General features: G+C 38.8%; 1 protein-coding gene and 1 pseudogene across 9 annotated transcripts in view; one reads left to right on the top strand and one right to left on the bottom strand.

The window, feature by feature from the left end:
* AMBRA1 (autophagy and beclin 1 regulator 1) overlaps window positions 1–17246 on the bottom strand; it is a 172037-nt gene that overhangs the window by 105422 nt on the left and 49369 nt on the right. The window lies entirely within an intron of this gene.
* Window positions 8860–11976, top strand: LOC112303164 (N-acylneuraminate-9-phosphatase pseudogene; annotated as a pseudogene).

Below are 17246 nucleotides of genomic sequence, written 5' to 3'. Positions count from 1 at the left end.
ATGGGGGTTGGGGTAGCAGAAGAAACTGAGGGACTCTCAAGTGTCTCCTCTTAAAGGGCCTGCAATGGACTTAGGACTTATGCAGACACACTCCCTCTGGGCAACAGCACTGGGAATGCAGCTGAAAAGGCACCAGCGGCACACGGGGAGAAACTGAAGTGTCTGGCATCAGGGCGAGTACTGGGGAAGAGCTTCCTTCCAGACAAAACTCCAGAGGCCATGCAGCGGCCACTGTCCCTTTTCTGGGCCCTCCCCAACACAGAGCCACAGAACAGGACACCATATCTGAGATTCCACCAACCTGGTTCACACAAGTTGCCCCACCCTGGTGATTACCTAAAGTTCTACCCCATCCATCTTAAGGGTGAGCTTTTCTACAATAGGCCATGCTACTAAGACAGGGAGTAAAAGCAGCTCTACCTAATACATAGACACAAACAAAGGAAGGCTGCCAAAGTAATACAAAAAAAATATGGCCCAAACAAAAGAACAGAACAAAGCTCAAGAAAAAGAACTAAACAAAATAGAGATAAGAAATTTATCATCAGATGCAGAAGTCAAAACACTGGTTATTAGGATGCTCAAGGAACTCACTGGGTACTTAAACAGCAAAAAAAAAAAAAAAAAAAAAAAAAGGCCCAGGAAGAAATAAAGGTTACACTAAATGAAATAAATAAAGAAAAATTTACAGGGAATCAACAGTGGATTGGATGAAGCCAAGAATCAAATCAATGATTTGGAACACAAGGAAGAAACAAAAATTCAATCACAACAGCAAGAAGAAAAAAGAATCCAAAAAAACAAGGACAGGGTAAGGAGCTTCTGGTACAATTTCAAATGTACCAACATTCAAATCATAGGGATGTTAGAAGGAGAAGAGAAAAAGCAAGAAATTGAAAACTTACTTGAAAAAATGAAGGGAAACTTCCATAATTTGGTGAAGGAAATAAGACATACAAGTCCAGGAAACACAGAGAGTACCAAACAAGATGGACCCAAAGAGGACCACATCAAACATCATAATTGAAATGCCAAAGGTTAAAGAAAAAGAGAGAATCTTAAAAGCAGCAAAAGAAAAGCAGAGAGTTACCTACAAAGGAGTTCCCTTAAGACTGCCAGCTGAATTTTCAAAAGAAACTTTGCAGGCAAGAAGGAACTGGCAAGAAGTTCTCAAAGTGATGAAAAGCAAGGACTTACAACCTAAATTACTCTATCCAGCAAAGCTATCATTTAGAATTGAAGGGCAGATAAAGTACTTCCCAGACAAGGTAAAGCTAAAGGAGTTCATCATCACCAAGCCATTAGTATATGAAGTGTTAAAGGGACTCATTTAAAAAAAACAAAATCAAAACTATGAATATTAAAATGGCAATAAAGCCCTGGCTGCTGGTGTGGCTCAGTGGACTGAGCATCAACCTACAAACAAAAGGTCCCCAGTCAGGGGCATGCCAGAGGCAACTGATCAATGTATCTCTCACACACTGATGTTTCTCTCCCTCTCTTCCTCCCTTCCCCTCTAAAAGTAAATAAAATATATTAAAATGGCAATAGATTCACAACTATCAACAATTGAATCTAAAAAATAAACTGAATAAATAGAACAGAAACAGAATCATAGATACAGAGATCATTTGGATGGTTACCAGTTGGGAGGGGGAAGGGGGAAAATGGGGGTACAGAGGCAGGGATTAAGAAGTACAAATTAGTAGGTATAGAACAGGTAGGCAGGGCGATGTTAAGAGCAGTGTAGGAAATGGAGTAGCCAAAGAACTTACATATATGGCACATGGACATAAATTAAGGGGGGGGGGTATTGTCAGAGAGAATCAGGTATTGGGTGGAGGGGGACAAATAGAGAAATACTGGGACAACTGTAATAGCATAATCAATAAAATATATTAAAAATAAAATAAAATGAAATATTTGCTTACATAAAATCCCTTGAAAGATAAGGTGTAGTCACTAAGGATTGGAATAAAAAAACAAAATCAATGTATTATACACTAGAGTTATCAAAAATAATTATTAAACCCTGCTAAAATTCATAAGTCAAGCTATAAAATTTATAAAATTTTAAATAAATACCACTATTTATTTCTTCCCTAATACTTTGAATATGTATAAGGGGGTCCCCTAAATCAGCTGTATCCTTTGATGTCTACGAAAACAGTAAAAAAAATAGTGGAAGAAAACTGGGGCAAAGAACAGTGTTATCAGGGCAGATGATAGGTCATCCGAAAGAAAAGAATCTTTGTTTCTAATTCAATGAATATCAGGATTGAGCAACAGAAAGTCTGGGTACTAGTCTAGACAGAGCAGACAAGCCAGTGACAATTCTCCCTTACCAAACAATGATATCCTGAAGACATTCTTTCAACTAGTTGTCAGATCACAGAGAAAATCAATATCCTAAAGCCAACAAATGCTCAAATCTTCTGCAATCACTGGAAACAAATGATTGCCAGAACTTTGTGACCTATACTAATATGGAAAGCCTGCTCCTAGAAGCTAAAATGCCACCGGTGCCCCATGATAAAGAGTAATTGCCCAGCCTGGCTTTGATGTCTGGGTGACATCTGCTACTTCAGTTCAGGGGAGCCAAACCCAAACTAATAGCACCCTTCTGTGTAGGAAATAAAATCCAAATTCCTCAGCTTGGCATCCAAAGCTGTGCAGCCAAATTTCTCATTTCTTCTGGATATACTGTATGCTCTAGAGCAGTCATTTTCAAACTGTTTGATCTCAGAACTCCTTTAACCCTCTTAAATATTACTGAGGACGCCAAAGAACTTTAATTTATAGAATGTTATCTATCAATGTTGACTATATTTGAAATTAAAACAAAAAAATTTAATATACAAGCACACTGCCCACTAACCATCAGGCTAATAACTTCATTACATGTCATGCAGCCTCTAGAAAACTCCACTGAACACTCATGAAGAATGAATGAAACACAAAAAACAACAGCATTTTAGTTTTGCCTTCAGATATCCCAGGCCACACTTTGGGGACCATTTCTCTAGCTAAACTAAATAAAAACACTCTCATTATCTATGTTTTTTGGTTGGACATTTTTCTTCTTCCTGGAAAGTTCTTCTCCACTTTACTTGTAAAATTCCTTCACAGCTCAAACACCTGACTCTGCCAGCCAGAAATTCACCCCCTTTCCCAATACCCCATAATATTTTGAAACCTCTCTTAAAAGGCCTCTCCCAAGTCACCTTGTACTGCAATTACTTGTGTCTTATCTCTGCTACTGGACCACAAGCTACATGAAAGCAGGCACTGGGTCCAAGTCATCTTTTTATCCCCATTAAAATTCACACCTAATTAACACATAATAGGAGACCAGTAAATATCTAAGAAAATAGCTCAGCATGCCTAAGTAGATTCGGAAGAATAAGCAGACATATCTGATTGCCCCTCACTGACCCTGTGACTTTCAAAGATTGATAGATGTCCAAAAACTCATATTAAAATTCCTGAAAGAACAAGGTTTTCAGAAACTGCTTTACATCACCCATCTTCCCTTTGGTCACTTAAGCTACTTAGGTTAAAGTGCTGACATAGCTCTCCCAATAAATGTGGTACACCTTGGTCCCTGGGAGGCTTATAAAATCATAAAGTCAGAGGCTGGCTACTTGCCTAGGAAGCTACCACTGATGCTCCTGGACAGCGTATTGCCAAAAAAGACCTCACAGGATAAAGAGGGCAATGTTGTCAGGAGGACAAAGGGGCAGGAGTACAAAGAAACCTGGAGGCTCTGTTGCCCTCTTCATTTCTGAATCGTGCTCTGCCAGCTCCAGATCTCTGCCTTGGCGCATGCCTGGGCTGGGAGATGACAAGCTCTTATTCTTTGTAAAAAATAATTGTGTGTTCTGAAACGACACCTCTATTATGATTTCCAAATTGACATCTCTGCTTTAAAGCGGAGGCATGAGAGCCTCCCCATTTCACACACTGGCAATTATCGTTTAAGTTATCCAAAGATAGGCACTCATCTGATCACTGCAGGGCCCCCCAGTTTCTAGGGGTGCACTTGTAGCACATGATGCAGTTGACAGCAGAGCCTGGTAGGCAATTCCTGCCCCTGCTGTGGGGTATACCACAGCAAGGTGGCACTCCTATAAGGCTACCCTCAGGAAAAAACAAACACACTGCTTGAAGAACTCACAGCTCATGTTGAGAGGACAGGCCTTATTTTACTATCATCAAGCATAAACAATTCATGGGGTTCAAAATAATGCCTTTAGCCCAGAAAAGTTTTAAAATATCTTTACAAATCATTAATGTATCCCTCAATGCCTCTGTGTAATGAGCGATAGGTGGTAAAACATCAGAGTACAACAAAAGGAAAGATGCTGGAAACCGAACTCACATGTGGTGCACAACTGTGTATCTAGCTATATAAAAGTCTTGCCTAAAAAGTCAGCCAGATCCTTCTGGGAACATCTGACCATCTGCTGTTTGGTTGTTTTTAATACAACTGTAAAATGATTGGTTGGTACTATGCTTAGCTCTTGTGTATCCTCAACAAATTACACTACAGTTATGAAACCGGTCAATATTAAAAACTCACTTTTGTCAGCATCTGAAGTCAAAGGCCCAAGGTAATCTACATGGACATGTGTACTCTACCTCCAAATCCATTTCCTCTGGGAGAATTAGGTGGTCTGCTTACAGATCAGACTTCTTTTGTTTCAACTAGGAATTTAGATCAGAGGCTTTTCACCAAAGGTTGAATAAGAGCATATCTATGAAAAGTTCCACAGCTAGTTCTGATACTCACATGCACACATCCCCCCACAAAGAGCAGCTGTGATATACAGGTTTAGACTTTAATTAAGAGGTAGTACATCCTGATTGATTGGTTGTGTCCCCCCACCAAATCAAGAAGAGGCTTAGATAATTCAATAATCCTGAATTCTCAGCTGATTTCATTCAGAAAAGACAACTGCAAAAAAAGTCTATCTCTAGACACCCTAATTCTACAAATATATTGGTAGAATCATTTATTGTTCAATTACAGCAAACTTGTAGATTTCTTCTTAGATTATTTTTCACATTCTTGTTCCAGACCTAAAATTTAAAAAACCCTTGACGAAAGGCATTTGCTGTTAAGTGACAGGCTACTGACCCTGGCATATTGCAAACACTATACTCTGTAATATGAAGCAAAACCTTCGAGCCAACAGCAGAGTGAGTAAATGAAGCCTTACAATAATGAGGAAAAAGGAATGCACAGTGGACTGGGGTGTTTATTAACCAGAGGCAAAGAAGCAGCCTTTCTGGTTCACGTCTGTTCAAGTTATGAGGTTTCTGGAGTCTACAGAAATAGACAAGAGGGCAGAGACTCTACCTGCGACCCCAGACAATCCACTACTAGCCCTTGAGCTAACACAAAGCTCTGAGTACAATCATTTTTCTTATATCCTGGGTTCATTCTGAACAGCTGCTTCTCTTAGTGACATTTGATTTTCACTGCTTTACCTCTTGGGATACTACTTGCCCTTTCACCCTGATCCTGACTTCAACAACCTTCTTGATTCCTTTTGGACTCAGCATTTGACTACAATGGAATAATTTCTCCACCATTTCCCTCTGTCTAGACAACATGAAATTGTCATAAATGACACCTAAAGTACAATTAATAGAGAAACTGCAATTTCTACTTTCCTCCCCCATTCCCCAAAAGAATTGCTCCCCAGAAGACTAGCATATTAACATCCTCCAGCATGTCAATCAGTACTACCCTGAAGATTAACTCTGTGGAGCCTGGAAGCCATTTAATTTCCAGCTCCCTAAATATTTATGCATTTCCCCCTTCTACCATAATTAGAAAGTAAACTGCCTTCTTTTCACTAGCACTAATGGTTATAATCTCGGAGATCTGAATGCCTGTTGAATCGATACCTGGGTCCTTACAAACACCACAGCTGCATTTGATTTAGGGGTATCACAGACAAAAGCACAAAGACAAGGCAAAAGAGGAGTGAGGCAATAGGAGAAAGGCATGACTCAAGAACATCAGAACCAGGCAGTTCTATTATAGCTATTATAAGAATATGATGGTGTGAAGCCAGTGCCTTATGAGATGGAATATTAAAGAAACAACAAAATGAAAGGACAGCGAATCATGACATAACTTACTGGTGGTTTTTAACAGGAGGGGTTCCCCCAGGGGACATACAGCAACATCTGGAAACATTTTTTGGTTACTGCAACAGGGTGGGGGGGAATCCACTAGCATCTAGTGGATGAAGGCCAGGGATGCTGCTAAACCTCCTACAATGTAAAGGACAGACTCCCACAATAAAGAATTGTCCAGCCCTAAATGTTCAAATTACTGCTATTGAGAACCCCTCTGATAATATCTCAATAGTCTGTGCCTAACCAAGAGAAACTCTGAATAACTAATATATGAGGCATACTCTGGTTTCTCTTCAGATCGTATAAATTTTTCCCGTGTTACTAATATATAAGGGAAGTCAATGCTTTAACTTTAGAATTAGAATGCAATTTAAATTCATCATCTGTGTCACTAGCTGTGTGACCTTAGTCAAGTTCATTATCCTCAGCGTCCAATTTTAAGAAGAAATTCCTATTTCATAAGGTTGTTATGATTAAGTAAGAACATATATAAAGTACAGTAGCCAAGCACATAGTTCAGTAAATAGTGATTTAGTTTTCCTTTTTGGGGTTACAACTCCCGAAGTGTCTACAGGGAACATGATGCACTTTGGCCACCCAAGTCACTCTGCCTAAAAAAAGTAGTTTCTTAGAAAGAGACACGTGTACGGGAAAAGCATAAACATGGTTATCTGAGCCCTAAGAATCATAAGAGTCTCGTTCAAATAAACCAACAATAACAGTCAGTCATCTTATCTACCAATCTGTCTTTTGCTCTATCCAACCACTGATTCAAGCCACAATTATTTATTGAGTGCCTACTTTTGGGTATGTAGTAGTACATAAATTAAGTATGATACATGTAGTAGCTAGTCTCCAAAGATAGACCCCAAAGAACCATACTTCTTAGTTTTCTTGCCCATGTGTGGTTCCCTCCCAAACTAAATCTAGGCCAGTTTATTCTTTGCTCTAATCAAGAGAATGTGCCGATCTGTGCCAGTTCTGGGTGCATCCATTTCTTCCTCCTTGGAATTGTCACTTTTAGAAGCTCCAAGCTGCTATGTAAAAAGTCTGCTGGAGAGGCCACATGACAAGAGGAGTCTCTGAGACTACAATGAGAGGGAGAAAGGCCTAGCTGTTCCAACTGAGCCTCCAAATGGCTCTAGAGAGACTTCAAGCAAGACCAGCAGAAGAACTTCACAACTGAGCCCAGAAAGGACAATGAAAGATAATAAAATTATTATTTTAAGTCACTAAGTTTTGTTGTGTGGTTTGTTATACATCAGCAAATGAAGAAAAAAATAGCTCCTGGTCTTGTGGAACTTTTGAGCTGGTCACAACAGTAGCATTAGAAGTAAGTCTATGAAGTTACCTCACAAGCCTAAAGTAATCACATCTGTACTCAAAGGAACCTTGGCCACTAAAGCAAAACGTCAAACAAGACGTTTGGAAACAGATCTTTTAACAATAAAACTCAACACAAACTTGCTGTGAGTCCAAATGCAGGAGATCTTGAGATTGGTCACAAGGGCCAATGTGAATTTAGAAAGACCTGCTACTCTTTCCTCTCTGTCCCAATCAGGCTCTCCATCTTTCCAAAACATTTCTGCCCTGAATGGCTCCCTCTCAATGCAGAAGGTGGCCCTAGAATTTGGGTAATTAAAGCAATTTGTGCTCCCTCCCTTATCAAGATTCGGGACCAGTTTTGTGGGTTTTGTTTTGTTTTTTTGTGGGGTGTTTTGTTGTTGTTGTTGTTGCACAAATCAATACAAAAGAGTGCAGGAAAAATGAAGATAATATCCCATCCCCTTGTTTTGTACCAAACTACTTTTTGTATTGGTGAACTTTCTAAAATAGAATCTCATTGTCTCTATAGTAAGTAACTAATGGAAGTAACCTACCAGCCTTACCTCAACAGCCATATTTCAAGGCACCTCACATTTTTATGTACTTAGTTTACTACAGTTTTACATGGTGAGATTTCAGATACTTCATGAATACTGATGTCCAAAAAATGATACTAACAGACAAAAAAAGAAAATAGCCTGGCAAAAGGAGAGGATTTGTTTTTTCTTTTTCTTTTTTGGGGAGCAAAGTAATAATGGAAAAAGGGAGAAAAGAGTAGGCATTTCTTAAGCACCTAGACTTGTAAAAGCAACTGATGTTTATTTAACTTACTTAACCCTCACATACAATTTTACAATTGAGGGAGTTGAGGTTTAGAGAGGCTACTTAACCTGCCCAAGATTATAAAGAGCCAGAATTTGAGTCTAGTGTTGCTCAACTCCAAATCATTCTGTCAGAACATGAGAGAAGAAAGGGAACCTAAGGAGACCACAAGAGTTAAAAAAACACTGCATCACAGAGGCCGCAGCAAAAGAAAAAAAAGGTGGTGGATGGGGGTTAATATCTGATATTACTAAATAATTCAACTTGACATTAAAAATAATAATAATAATCCAATTAAAAAATGGGCAGAGGGCCTGAATAGACACTTCTCCAAAGATGACATGCAGATGGCCCACAGACATATGAAAACATGCTCAGTTACTAATCATCAGAGAAATGTAAATTAAAACCACAATGAAGTATCACCTCACACCTGTCAGTCAGAATGGCTATCATCAATAAATCAACAAACAACAAGTGTTGGTGAGGATGTGGAAAAAGGGGCACCCTCGTGCACTAGTGGTTCCCCATGCACTAATGCAGATTGTTATAGCCACTATGGAAAACAGTACGAAGATTCTTATGACTCAGCAATTCTACTTCTGGGTAAATTTCCAAAGAAACATAAAACACTAATTCAAAAAGATACATGTAACCCTATGTTTATTGCAGCGTTACTTACAATCACCAAGTTATGAAAGCAACCCACGTGCAATACCACATGCAATAGTCAGGGGCCCTGACCTCTTTTCCCTTAGATTGTCAAATAAAAAAATGACAACAGCCAATACAACAATAGCCACCTGGTGTGAATGCCCTCTCCTGATCCATAAATATGTAGGTCATGTAATAGAGTTGCATCTTATTGGTCACTCTCATAATCAGATTGCATCTGACTGGTTAATTCTTGGTATCAGAAATCCTTATATATAAGCATAGGCACCAAATTTTTCAAAAAAGTCATTTGGGAGCAAAAAGGGTATATAATTGCTATTATTATTTTTTTGGTAAATCAATCAAAATTATACTTATTTTTGCCAGATCAGCAAAAAATGTAATAAAATAAATAAAATACATTAAAATAAATATAAATAAAAATATTTAAAAAAAACAGAAAATAACAATGTTGGCAAGGATATGAAAAAATTGGAATCCTTGTCCACAGTTGGTAGGACTGTAAAATGGTATAGCCACTATGAAAAGCAACATAGAGGTTCCTCAAAAAATTTAAAATGGAACTACCATATATGATCCAGTAATCTCACTTTGAGTACACATCCAAAAGAACTGAAATAATTGTAGACTGATGTTCACTGCAAAATTATTCACAATAGCCAAGATGTGGAAGCAACCTAAATGTCCATCAACAGATGAGGGGATAAAGAAAATGTGGTATAGGCATACAATGGAATATTATCTGCCTTCCAAAACAAGAAAATCTTGTCATATGATGCAACATGGATGAACCTAAAGGACACTATGCTAAATGAAATAAGCCAATCAACAAAAGACACGGACATGATCCCACTTACATGAGTTATCTAAAGTAATCAAACTCACAGAAAAAGCAAACAGAAGGGTGGCTACCAGGGGATGGGAGCGAGAAAATGAATAATTGTTCAATTACAGTGTTTTACTAATATAAAAAGCAAAGGTTCTAGAGATCTGTTGTACAGCTACATGCATATATTTGACAGTGCTGTACATTTAAAAATTGTTAGGAGAGTTGCCCTGTCCAGGTGGCTCAGTTAGTTGAAGCATCCTCCCATATACCAAAAGGTTGTGGGTTTGATTCCTGGTCAGGGCACACACCTAGGTTGCAGGTTTGATCCCTGGTAGGGGCGCCTATGAGAGCCAACCAATGTTTCTCTCTCACGTCAATGTTTCTAGCTTTTTTCCTCTCTCTCTAAAATCAAGAACCGTATTCTTGGGTAAGGATAAAAAAAATAATAATAATATAAAAATCATTAAGAAGGTAAATTTATGTAGATTTCTTAAATCATAGTAAGAAAAAAATGCAGCCCTTGAGCCTGCCTTATGCTTACACAGCTGTGACCTGGAGTTGGAATGTCATACCCACCTGTGGCTAAACACACAGACCATTTCCTCTGACCTGGATGGACAATATACTCATTGACACTGCCAGGGGCAAGTAGAAAAGGTAGTAAAGCTTTTACAATCAAAATAACATTTCAAAGAAGAGGCTGAAATCATTGGTGACAAAGTTCAAGTTAAACTAGCAAGGAATGTTTTCATCCTTCCAATCCATGCATTAGTGATCTATGGACTTCACACTGGGAAGAAATAATTCAGGAAACAAAGGGTGGTGCAGCCAATATGAAATTGGCTGAACAATGTTATTTTCTGTGGAAATCTACACGTTTACAGCATATGACACTAGCAGAAGATGTTAAAGACATGCTCACTGAACTTTGAAAGGAGATCTGGCTGCTTTTATTAACAAATGGAGACAACACAGACGCAGAGGGAGAAGATCAAGGCTTGTGCCTGTCAGTCCTATTCTGATGCTGTTGTGGTAGGTGGAGAACTGAGAGAAGAGAAACAGGCACCTTCCATATTTTATTACTGCTGTGATCTCCTCAGGGTACAGCCTGGGGGTGGTGTGATGGTTAGTGACACACTAGAAAACTGTATACAAGGAGGCCTCAATGCAGGGCTGAAAGCAACAGTCTGGATAAATAAAAATGGAATAGTGCCACTGACGTCATCACCCACGCCATACAATATAGTTCCTTCTGTGGTAGAGTTACCCGGTCTCTTACAAAGTACAGACTGTAAGGTCAGTATGTCAACTTAAAGCAAATAAAAGGGCATAGTTATGTATGTTACAGGATATGAACTAAGAAAAGTTAAGGCATTCCATATACCATAACCCAGTTCTAAGACTAATTTTACTTATGATTTAATAGCCAACCACCCATTGACTGGTATTTATACCTGGAAATCTAGAATAAATTAATGCAAGTTACTTTTAGTAGTGTGATTGAGTCAACTTAAAGAAATATATTATTTGGTAGTCTGTGACTTGAGGTTTTTTAAAATGTTTTATTAATCTTTAGCATCTCAGATCCAAGAAGATGCCAGCAGGATAGCTTATACATGGGTGCATAAATACAGGTTTTATGTGCTGCCTTAAAAATAGATTTTTTTTAATTTAAAAAAAATTTTATTTAATTTTAGAGAGAGGAAGGAAGACAGAGAGAGAAATGTTGACTTCGTTTTTCCACTTACACATGCATTCATTGGTTGCTTCTTTTTTTGTTTACTAAAAAGAATTTTTAGCCCTGGCTGATGTGGCTCAGTGGATTGAGTACTGGCTTGCGAACAGAGGGGTGGTTGCTTTGATTCCCAATTGGGTTGCGGGATGGGTCCTCAGCTGGGGATCAACGTGAAAGGCAACCACACATTGATGTTTCTCTCCTCTTTCTCCCTCCCTTCCCCTCTCTCTAAAAATAAAGAAATAAAATCTTAAAAAAAAGAAAAACATTATTTAAAAAGTCTTTTTAAATTATGTTTTATTGATTACACTATTACAGTTGTCCTGATTTTTCTCCCTTTGCCCACCTCAACCCAGCACCCACCACTCCCTCAGGTAATCCCCACATGATTGTTCATGTTGACGGCTCATACAAAGGTTCTTTGGCTACTCCATTTCCTATACTGTACTTAAACTGACCTATTTGAACTTTAAAAAAAATATATTGAATGTAAACTGTAATTGAAGATTTTATTTATTGATTTTTAGAGAGAGGGGGAGGGAGGGAGAAAGAGGGAGAGAAACAGCAATGTGTGAGAGATGCATGGGCCTCTCGCACGTCCCCAACCAGGAACCCAGCCCACAACTAGGCATGTGTCCTGAGGGGGAATCAAACCGGTGATTCTTTGGCTTGCAGGCCAACACTCAATCCACTGAGCCATACCAGCCACTATTTGAACTTCTTAATCCCCTCACCTTTTCACCCATTTCCCCACACACTCTACCCATCTGGCAACCAACAAAACACTCTCTGTATCTATGATTCTGTCTCTGTTCTCATCTGCCTAGTTTTTAAGATTCAATTATTGATAGATATGTATTTATTGCCATTTTATTGCTCATAGTTTTGATCTTCCTTTTCCTTAAATAAGTCCTTTTAACACTTCAAATAATAATGGTTTGGTGATGATGAACTCCTTTAGTTTTTTTTGTCTAGGAAACTCTTTATCTGCCCTTCAATTCTAAATGGTAGCTTTGCTGGATAGAGCAATGTTGCCTATAGGTTCCTGCTTTTCACGACTTAATACTTATTGCCTGTCCCTTCTAGCCTGCAAAGTTTCTTTTTGAGAAATCAGCTGGCAGTCTTATGGGAACTCACCTGTAGGTAACTAGCTGTTTTTCTCTTGCTGCTTTTAAGAGTCTCTCTTTAACATTTAGCGTTTTAACTATGATGTGTCTTGGAGTGGGCCTCTTTGCATCCATCTTGTTTGAGACTCTGTGCTTCCTGGACTTGCATGTCTATTTCCTTCACCAAATTAGAAGAGTTTTCTTTCATTATTTTTTCAAATAGATTTCCAATTTCTTGCTCTTCTCTTCTCCTTCTGGCACCCCTATGATGCAAAAATTGGAATGCTTGAAGTTGCCCCAGAGGCTGCTTACAGCATCCTTGCTTTTTTGGATTCCTTTTTCCTTCTTGTTGTTATGATTGGTTGTTTTTTGCTTCCTTATATTGCAAACCATTGATTTGATTCTCAGCTTCATTCACTCTACTGTTGTTTCCCTGTATATTTTTCTTTATTTCCTTTGTTTCTGACTGGATATATTTGTGCTGCTGAGGTCCTCTCTAAGTGCCTTGAGTATCCTTATAACCAGGGTTTTGAACTCTATATCTGATAGGTTGCTTATCTCCATTTCGTTTAGTTCTTTTTCTTGGGTTCTGATCTATTCTTTCATTTGAGTCATGTTTCTTTGTCTCCTCATTTTGGCAGCCATCCTGTGTTTGTTTCTATGTATTAGGCAGAGCTGCTATGGCGCCCTGTCTTGGTAGTGTGGCCTAATGTAGTAGGCGTCCTCAGGGTCCAGAAGCACAAAGTTCTCTATCACTCAAGCTGGGGACTCAAGGGGCGCCCCTCCTACCAGTCTGGATGGATGTGGTTTCTTTAATTCCATAGTTGTCATACTTCCATTCAACTCAACTTCTGACCGTTCTATGTGATGGTTGTTCCATATTTCAGTTGTAATTTTGATGTGGTTGTGCAAGGAGGCAAACTGTGTCTACCTATGCTACCATCTTGATTGCATTGGTTGCTTCTTGTATGTGCCGTGACTCAGGGATCGAACCCATACCTTGGCATATCAGGGCAATGCTGTAACCAACTGAACTACCTGGCCAGGGAAAAAGTAGGTATTTTTTAAAAACAGACATTCTAAAAGATGTTCTAGAGGTTTACCAGAGCAACTGGATCTGGATTTAAGTCATATCCAAATCAAGGCATTTCATAATGAGATTATTTTGTATCTGTTTGAAAACATATATACCATATACCATTTTTTGCCTACTTTAAATGTCTACCATCTTTTATGAATCTAATTTTTCTGCATTACCTTTTTATGGGGGCCTCCAATTTTCCTACAGTATGAACATGACAAATAGATTCTTCCAGTAAAAAAAATCTGTTAAAATCAGTGTGTGGTGCTCCTTTTCCATGACATTATCACATCTTTCCAGAGTGAGCTTTGTAGTTGTTACCTCTTATGGAAGTATTTTTACGCTCTTTTCTCAGGCATACAATGGAGTTGAAGGGACCAGGCTGTCTTGCTAAGATAAATGCAAGCCACAAAAAGCCACTTTCCTTTTGTGGATACATCAGAGGGGAACTGTCTTGCTACAGCCTAACCAGGAGCCCCAACTCCCACCTCATCTATTCTCTGACTAAATGAGCTTCATGCACATGATAAAAATTGGATTATTAGGTTTTGCACCTTGGCAGGGCAGCTCAGTTGGTTAGAGCACTGTCCCAATACGCCAAGGTTGTGGTTGAGGCACATAAGAGAACCAACCAATGATTCAACCAAAAAGTTCATTTTTTCTCTGTAAGACGGCTCTAGTAGCACTTAGTTATCTTTAACTTTATTTGAGACCATTTTGTTAGACTGTATTGTGGCAGCTGTTATATCAGCATTCATTTAAAAAAACTTACCAAAATTGGTGAATTTTTGTGTAGCCATTTTAATATTGAAGATGGAAATATGCAACATTTTCAGCATAGCACACTCTACTATTAAGAAAGGTAATAATGCAACTGAAATGCAAAAAAAGATTTGTGCAGCGTATGAAGAAGGTGCTGTGACTGATCAAATGTATCAAAGGTAGTTTGCAAAGTTTCATGCTGGAGATTTCTCATTGGACAATGCTCCATGGTCAGGTACAAAAGAATCAACCAATAAATGCAGTTGAAGTTGAGATGATCAAATCCAGACATTAATTGAGAATAATCAATGTTATACCAAGCAGGAGATAGCCAACATACTCAAAATATCTAAATCAATGAAGTTATTGGTGAAAATGAAAAAATGTGTCTTTTATTTTATGGAAAAAACTAAACAGACTGTATACCCAACCCAAAAGAATGTTAGGTTTTGTGCCCTGGCATGGTAACTCAGTAGGTTAGACATTGCCATCATACACCGTAGTTGAGGGTCTGATCCCTGGTCAAGGAGCACACAAGAATCACCAATATCCCTGCTAGTGTGGCTCAGCTGATTGAGTGCTGGCCTGTGAACCAAAGGGTCACCGGTTCAATTCCCCATCAGGGCACATGCCTGGGTTGCGGGCCAGATCCCCAGTAGTGGGTGGGTGAGAGGCAAACACACATTGATGCTTCTCTCCCTTTCTTTCTCCTTCCCTTCCCCTCTGTCTAAAAATAAATAAAATCTTTTAAAAATATATTTAAAAAGAATCAACCAATAAATGCATAAATGAGTAGAGTAATAAATCAATGTTTCTCTCTCCCCCACTTCCTTTCTCTCTAAAAATCAATAAATTTAAAAAATTAATTAGGTTTTGGTACAAACCATTTTCAGGGTGCCATTTTAATATTTGGATCTTCTTGGTGTTGTCATCTGCCTTATGTCTACTATTTTTCAAATTCTGGGTAATGTATTATTGTCTCACAAATTTTTTATATCCAATTCAAGGTTCACTTTGCGTGTACTAGTTAATTATTGCATTGCAAAACATTTTACAACTAGAAAAATTTCCCCAGATAGTCTCATGATTTCACCAACTTCATGTAAAATGGTAATGGTAAACAAAAAATGACTTGGGTTGTTTTTTGGTAGAGTTTTTTTAAAAAACTTTTGCATAAGAAACTACTGATGTAAAATTTTAGACAGGACTTCTGGTCAATACAGAGGTGTAGGTAGACATGCTTCTCCTCATTCAACCACAAAAAGAATACAAGAATTACAACTAAATCTCAAAACAAATAACACCCAGAATTGTCAGAAAATCAAACTGTATGGAGGTCCAACAAATAAAGATTTAAAGAAGCCACAATCATCCAGATGGGGAGGAGGTGTAGAGATGTGGAGACACAGTGGAGAAGTGGCAGATGCAGAAGAACAGGCACAAGCAGTCTCACATTCACGTGTGGTGGATAAAAAATTGGGAGGGACACCTTGGAAGCAAGTGACCCCAGCCCCAGGCCAGACCACACAGCCCGAGGTTCTAGCACCAAGAAGATAAACCTCCATAACTTCTGGCTGTAAAAACCAGTAGGGGTTGGGGCGGCAGAAGAAACTGCCAGATTTTCAGGAAACTTTGCTTAAAGGGCCCACATAGTCTGAAAACACATGGAAACATACCCACTCTGGGATTCAACACCAGGGCAACAGCTCAAAGGGTGCAAGTCACATACAGGGACTAGGTGAAGTGACTGGAAACAGGACAAGTACCAGGCTAACCCCCAGAAGCCAAGCAGTGGTGTGTCCTCTCTCCGAGCCCTCCCCCCACACAAAGCCACAGAGCAGTGAAGCGGGTTACCCCACCCTGGCTCCACCCTACACAATTTACAGGTACCTTTCACAGGGATTCAAAGCAACTCTACCTAATACATGGAAGCAAACAGGGAAGCTGCCAAATTTAGGAGACAAAGAAATATGGCCCAAATGAAAGAACAGAACAAAACCCCAGAAAAAGATCTAAACAAAATGGAGATAATCAATCTATCAGATGCAGAGTTCAAAACAATGGTAATCAAGATGCTCAAAGAACTCACTGAGTACAGCAACAACATAAAGGAAGAAATGAAGGTTACACTAAGTAAAGTAAAGAAAAATCTACAGGGAACCAACAGTGAAGGGAAGGAAGCTGGGATTCAAATCAAAGATTTGGAACATAAGGAAGAAATAAACATTCAGCTGATTTCTCAAAAGAAACTTTGCAGGCAAGAAGGGACTGGAAAAAAGTATTCAAACTGATGAAAAGCAAGGACTTACAACCCACATTACTGTATCCAGCAAAGCTATCATTTGAATGGAAGGACAGATAAAATGCTTCCCAGACAAGGTAAAAGCTAAAGGAGTTCATCATCACCAAGTCACTATTACATGAAATGTTAAAGGGACTTAAAAAAGATCAAAACTATGAACATAAAAAGACACCAAATTCACAACTATCAACAACTGACATCTAAAAAACAAGCAAACAAACAAAGCAAACAACCAGAAAAGGAACAGAATCATAAGTATGGAGATCATCTGTAGGGTCACCAGCTGTGAGGGGGAAGGAGGAGAATGAGGGAAAAGGTGCAGGAATTAAAAAGTATACTGGGTAGATACAAAATAGTGTGATGTTAAGAATAGTATAGGAAATGGAGAATCCAAAGAACTTATATGCATGACCCATGGACATGAACTAAGGGGGGGATTGCTGCAGGGAATGGGG

Source organism: Desmodus rotundus, chromosome 5, assembly GCF_022682495.2.
Source record: "Desmodus rotundus isolate HL8 chromosome 5, HLdesRot8A.1, whole genome shotgun sequence".
Taxonomy (NCBI): domain Eukaryota; kingdom Metazoa; phylum Chordata; class Mammalia; order Chiroptera; family Phyllostomidae; genus Desmodus; species Desmodus rotundus.
This window is presented reverse-complemented; position numbering and strand designations above follow the sequence as displayed.